Here is a 7,120-nt window from a genome sequence, read left to right as displayed (position 1 = left end):
GCCCGATGGACGCTGGCTGTTCGTGTATGCCATGCTGGACTCGGGAGCGGCCCACTGTTTCGTAGATGCCGCCTTTGTAAAGCAGCACCAGATCCCAGTGCAGCTAAAAGAGATTCCGACGCTGGTGGAGGCTATTGACGGGCGCCTCCTCCGTTCTGGCCCCGTCACCCAGGAGACCTGTCCCATCACCTTCCATGTCCAGCAGCACCAAGAACAGCTGCAGTTTGATGTCGCCCGCATGCCTCGCTTCCCGCTGGTTCTAGGCCTTTCCTGGCTGAAGCTGCACAACCCCATTGTGGACTGGGCCCAGCAGGAACTACGCTTCCGAGACCCATGCCCCCATCTGAGTCCTCCCACCACTCTAGCAGCCGGCATCCCGAATGGTGGTCCTCAGCTCCCTCAGAAGTATGCGGATTTCGCCGATGTCTTTGAAGAGACAGGAGCAGATCAGCTTCTCCCTCACCGACCCTATGACTGTGCCATTGATTTGGTACCTGGGGCACCACTCCCGGTGGAGCGTCTGTACCCAATGTCGGAGCCTGAGTTGGCAGCTTTGCGAGACTACCTGGACAAGAACCTGAAACGCGGATTCATCCGACCCTCAACTTCTCCCCTGTCTGCTCCAGTTCTCTTCGTGAAGAAGAAAAGTGGGGAGCTCCGGCTGTGCAATGACTACCGGGCCCTGAACAAGATCACCATCCGCGACCGGTACCCTCTACCACTGATCCCTGAACTCTTGGATCGTTTAAAGGGGGCCCAAATCTACACCAAGCTGGACCTCCGCGGAGCGTACAATTTGGTGCGCATATGGCCCGGAGACGAATGGAAGACCGCGTTTGGGACCCAATATGGGCAGTACAAGCACCTGGTGATGCCCTTCGGATTGACCAACGCCCCTGCTGTCTTCCAGAGGTTCATGAATGATGTATTCCGGGACCTGCTCGACCGCTTCGCGATCATATATCTGGATGACAGCCTAATTTACTCCCGCAATCCTGCCCAGCACGCCGAGCACGTCCGCCAGGTCCTGCAGCGCCTATGAGCCCATGGCCTCTACGCCAAGCTGGAGAAGTGCGACTTTGACCTGCGCTCCGTCGAGTTCTTTGGTCACATTGTGTCACCGCAGGGAATCCTCATGGACCCGAAAAAAGTGGAAGCGGTCCTGACCTGGCAGGCCCCTCAGAATCGCAAAGACCTGCAGCGGTTCCTTGGTTTCGCCAACTACTATCAGCAATTCATCCCGGCCTATGCATCTCTGACCACGCCCCTGACTCAACTACTCCGCCCCAAAGAACCTTTCCACTGGCCCCCAGAGGCCGATAACGCCTTCTCCACCCTGAAGACCCGCTTCGCCACCGGGCCACTCCTGAGATACCCCGACCCCCAGCTTCCCTTTACGGTGGAAGCTGATGCCTCCAACGTGGCCCGGGAGCAGTGCTGTCCCAGCGCGAGGAGCCGTCCCAGCCACTCCAGCCCTGCGCCTATTACTCATGCCAGCTCACTGCTGCGGAGAGGAACTACACCATCTGGGAGAGGGAGTTGCTCGCGATCAAGGTGGCTTTTGAGGTTTGGAGACATTACCTTGAAGGGGCTCGCCACCCTGTCCAAGTGCTCACCGACCATCGGAACTTGGAGCATCTCCAGACCACCCGCCGTCTCAACCAGCGCCAGATCCAGTGGTCCCTATTCTTCTCCCGCTTTGACTTCAAGATCACCTACATCCCCCATACCCAGAACCGGAAAGCCGATGCGCTCTTGTGGACACCGGAATACGCTCCTGCTTCGACTGAGACCGTGCCTGCTGCTCCCATCCTGCCACCCTCAGTGTTTGCAGCCACCTCCACTTCACCAGCACTCGTGGAGGACATTCGTGCTAGCCAGGCCAACGATCCCTGGGTCCAGCAACACCTCCAGGCACTCCAAGATGGCTCAACAGGCGAGTTCACGACTCGAGGTGGCCTCTTGCTACACCGCGAACGCCTCTATGTGCCGCCCGGGCCCTTGCGGGCAGAAGTACTACGCATGACCCACGACGCGTTACCCGCTGGGCACTTTGGACAACATAAGACCACCCACTTGCTGACACGGGAATTCTGGTGGCCACGAGTTCGCTCCAATGTTGCCCGTTATGTCAATTCCTGTGACGTCTGCCGACGGGCCAAAGACATCCCAACCAAACCCCCAGGATTGTTACAGCCCTTGCCCACACCCTCAGGACCCTGGGATACCATCTCAATGGACTTCATCACAGAACTTCCGCGATCCAAGGGTCAGCAACAACAACAACAACAACAACAAATTTTATTTGTATCCCGCCCTCCCCGCCGGAGCAGGCTCAGGGCGGCTAACAACATGGTTCAGAGTTAAATTATACAAGTAAATAAAACTACATTAAACATTATCAGCATTTAGTTAAAATCTGGTTAAGCTTTAAAATTAAATTAGTTAATTTTTAAAAGTGCTAGTATCTTGGTGGTCGTCGACCTATTTACCAAGATGGCCCACTTCATTCCGTGCCTGAAACTTCCCACAGCTCAGGAGACGGCCCAGCTCTACCTGCAACACATCTTTCGTCTGCACGGACTCCCAGCCCACCTGATCTCAGACAGGGGGCCCCCAGTTCTCCTCTCGGTTCTGGCAAGCCCTCCATTCCAGCCTGGGTACTCGAGTGCACCTGTCCTCAGCCTACCACCCACAGACAGATGGTCAGACAGAGTGCACCAATGCCACGCTAGAGCAATATCTCCGCTGTTACACCTGTTACCAGCAGGATGACTGGACCACCCTGTTGCCCCTAGCGGAATTTGCATACAACAACGCGGTCCATTCATCCACCCAAATGACCCCGTTTGCTGCAACCTACGGGTACCACCCTCGGTTCTTCCCGGCGATCCTGCCACCCACGAATGTCCCCGCCGTCGATGCCTACCTGCAAGAACTCCGCGCCAGCCAAGACTTGCTCCGAGAGCAGCTACAGCGGGCCAAGGAGGCGTATAAACTGGCTGCGGACCGGAAGAGGCAAGAAGGCCCTCCAGTGCAACTGGGGGATCAGGTGTGGCTCTCGACTCGCTACCTGCGCCGGCCTGGTCGGTCGCACAAGCTGGATGCACGGTTCATTGGACCCTACCCCGTCATAGAAAAAATGAACCCTGTCACCTTCAGGCTCCAGTTGCCACCCCACCTCCGCATTCACCCTGTGTTTCATTGCTCCCTCCTTGTTCCAGCTGCACCCCCTGATCCAGCTCGGCCTCCTTCCCCACTGCCGCCACCACCGGTGCTGGTGGATGACGAAGAAGACTATGAGGTGCGCCAGATCCTGGACTCCCGGTACCATCGTGGAGGCCTCCAGTACCTTGTGGACTGGGAGGGATATGGCCCGGAAGACCGGTCTTGGGAGCCTGTGGACAATCTTCATGCCCCGGACTTGGTGCAACAGTTCCACAACGACCATCCCGACCTCCCAGGCCCCTCGACGGAGGGGGGCCCTGGGGGGGATAGTGTCATGGGTGCTGGGGGCCCTGCAGAAGAAGCCGAGCCTGCAGAAGAAACTGTGCCCCTGCCACCTGCACCAGTGCCCCTGCCTCCTGCTGGAGAAGATCCAAGTCCCCCGCCTCGCCCTCTCGGGTGGCTCATGTGCGTGACCGCCTTCATCAGGACCTCAGGGATCGGAGGAGGGTGGCACGCTCACAAGCAAGGCGCTCCCTGAGCCCTGAGTTTTGAAAGGATTCTGGCCCTTCTAGGAGGGTGCTTGAGTCCCAGCAGGATCCTGGCTGCCCTCTGAGTCAGCAATTAGCCCAAATGGGCAACAGACAGCAGAGGGCTATATAGCTGTAGGCTGTGAGAGAAGGCTTTGTGGAAGCAACTAGTCATCTACCTGACGTCCTAGCATCCACTTTGGCTTTTGACTGTGGACCTCCTGACCTTGGCTTGACTTCTGGACCCCCTGACTACGGCTTCTGAACCTCTGACCTACGATACCTGGACGACGATTTGGCTTTGGCACCTTGGACACTCTTGCTCACCGGTTACAGACCTTGGACTGCCCCTGGACTTCGCCTGGCCTGGCCCCAGCTTGTGACAGTATCTGTATTGTGCAAAATACACTTTTGTATTTACAGTATGGGCGTTTTCCCACAGAGCTTACCTCGGAGCGACGTCCCTCTTCACCGCGCAGCGTCTGTGCAGATTTCCCACCAACTGCTCCGCATAACCAGGAAGTGCTGGACCTTTTGCGTCGCAGATGTAAACTGCTAGAAACCAGTTTACGTTAGCGACGCAAAAGCCACGGCTCTTCCTGGTTATGCGGAGCAGTTGGTGGGAAATCCACGCAGACGCTGCGCGGTGAAGAGGGACGTCGCTCCGAGGTAAGCTCTGTGGGAAAACGCCCTATATCATGGGCAAACATCTCTAAATACCATGAATGAATAACAGAAAAATACAGCCAACTGCAGTTCTTCAGCACATAAGAACATAAGATCACCACTGGATCAGACTAGTGGTCTATTTCGGCTAGCATCCTGTTTCACAGTGGTCGACCAGTTGTCCTGGATGGCCAACAAACAGGACACAGAGGAGAAAGATTTCTCTTAATGTTGCTTTCCAACACTAGTATTCAGAAGCTTGCTGCCTCTGAGTATGGAGATTCCATTTAGACACCATGGTTTGTAGCCACTGATGTACCTAGCCTCCTGAATCTGTTTAATCCCCTTTTAAAACAATCCATGCTGATGGGAATCACTATATCCATTCACAGTTCAGTTCCACACTTCCATCATTCATCGAATAAAGAAGTTCTTCCTTTTACCTGTGCCCCCCAACTTCATTGGGTGCTCCTCCAAACTTCAGCCCATACTAACAGCATGTTCCAGGTATCTCCCTTTCATCCTCTGTGTTTAGGCGGCAATCACAGGTACCCTATAAAGTGTGAATAGCTCCTTCATTTAGGTACTCATCATTAATCTACTGCGTTGCTTTGAATTTAAGGTTTCTTCATCTCAAGTATTAGAATTGCACTAGACACAGCAGGAGCCACTGTGAAAAACCATCAGTCCTGTGGTACCTTACAGAAAAACACATTTATTGTTGTATAAGCTTTTGTGTGTCAGAGTCCAATTCTATTGTCTGTCTATCAGATGCAAGTATTATAGTCATAGGGTAGAAGTACATATAAGGAGTATATATGAATGCACAAATGGAAGAAGGTGGTGACTCAGTTCAGATAGAACTGAACTTTTATGTTGTTTATTTTAACAATGATTAGTTTCTGAATCCAGAATTCTGCTCAGTGACAATCACTCAAGTACTAGCTTTCCTCTAAAAATGCTGGTCTCAATTTCTTTTTTCCTGCAGCATAAGAAAGTGCTGGCAGAGAGCAAGTCAGATTACACCAGGATTAAACAAAGATATCTGCTTTCAGCTATCATGTGAAACCATGGTTAAGACTAATTGTGGCTAGTAAACTAACTTTGATTTTTAGTTTGACATTCTGATGAGCTAGTTAGCGCATTCAGTCACATTAATCACAGTGCGGAGAGGAGGGAATTATGATGAAGAGAGAACAAAACCAGTGTCCCAAGACAGAAGTATGTTACAGAGCAAGGATTAAAAGATCCAGTTAGCATTGACCATTCCCAACTGTTGGGCAAAGAAAAATAAACCTGTAAGGAGAGAATAATAGTGCGCTAGTTACTTCCAGGTCCTATTGAATAGTATCAAATGTGCATAGTTTTCTTTGAAAAGGTTACATTGCTTCTTTTCGCCTCTTGATGTCAATCCTGCACTCTGATACAATTAAATTCATCACGCAAGGCTCATGGTATGTGTAACATTTCATTAGTTGTTCATCAGGGCTTCGTTATTTTTGCATTATTTTTTAATGCAGTCAAAATTCCACCTAATAGTGGAGGGCATTGGTGTGATTTTTTTCTCCTCAAGCTTTCCAGTCTTGCTTTACTGCTTCCTTTTGTTCTCATCTCCTAGGAGCTATCGATTGTGCTATTGGTTATGGCTACCCACTGACCAAGCAACGAGGTTCTCCAACAGAGAAGAAGGCAGCCCTGTTGTGTCAGCGAGTACAAGATACCTTGAAGTGATTGGAGTTAATTGAAATTCCTGGACGGCTACCGTGAGTTATGTAAAATGACAATGGGTGACTAATGACTTGTAGTGCTTGCAAGTAATTAGTGCCATTCATTGTAAAGCATTATCTAAATTTGTTTCTGAAACTTAGCCATGGGGAATTTTCCATATGCATTGAAAAGAGTAGCACATACTTCAATGGCTATAGTAATGTCTGTGGGTTGTGTGTTTGCTTCAGCTTTAGCTTCAAGATTACTATTTAGCATTCCTTCATTCAGTACAACTTTTATGTCTAATAAATTAAATTCCTCTGCTGAATAATTCAATGTAAATGCTGGTAGCCTATTACTCTCAAGGGGCCAATTTTCTAGCCATTTGTCAACATCTGCAATGTCAGGCATGTTGCACTGAGGATGTAGTTCATGCAACATACACTTCAAGGTGTAGTATGAAATACATTAATCAACATATTGCAGATGTAAATTAAGAAACTCACTGGGTAGCGCAATGTGAAGCTCAATTTAGTCAGGCTAAAGCAAATGATCTTAGAATGGATAATAAACCTGGTCCCCACGTGGATTGATCGTAGACACATAGGCAGAAAAATGTGAAAACAGGAAAAGGAAGGAAGTTCAAATCCCTCCAAACAGAAGCAGAGCCAAGGTGACCTGACCCAGATAGACAGAGGTGGCAGTGATGCTGCAGGCAGGCAAAGGAAGGGAGTGGAGATCCAGAACTGCTATTTCACCCACACCCTACACAGGCAGCCTACCAGTCATTAGAATCCTGAGTCAAACAAGTTCCAAGCTGTTGCCTAGAAACTCCCAGAGCTGGAAAAGAGCCTGGTTGAACTCGAAAGTCTTCTGTTTCAGGGCTGCCAAGATGGCAGCAGAGGTTGGTTGTGTTGAAGAGCAGGAGGGAGTGGTAGAGGTAAACTGGTAAGTGGGCTGGGGGGAGGACTGGGAGTGGAAGCCTGAGCTGCCACTTTCACTGCTTGAGCCAGATTACCACTGCATTGAGCAATGGTTCTGAAGAATGAAGT

Source organism: Heteronotia binoei, chromosome 5, assembly GCF_032191835.1.
Source record: "Heteronotia binoei isolate CCM8104 ecotype False Entrance Well chromosome 5, APGP_CSIRO_Hbin_v1, whole genome shotgun sequence".
In the NCBI taxonomy this organism is placed as follows: domain Eukaryota; kingdom Metazoa; phylum Chordata; class Lepidosauria; order Squamata; family Gekkonidae; genus Heteronotia; species Heteronotia binoei.
This window is presented reverse-complemented; position numbering follows the sequence as displayed.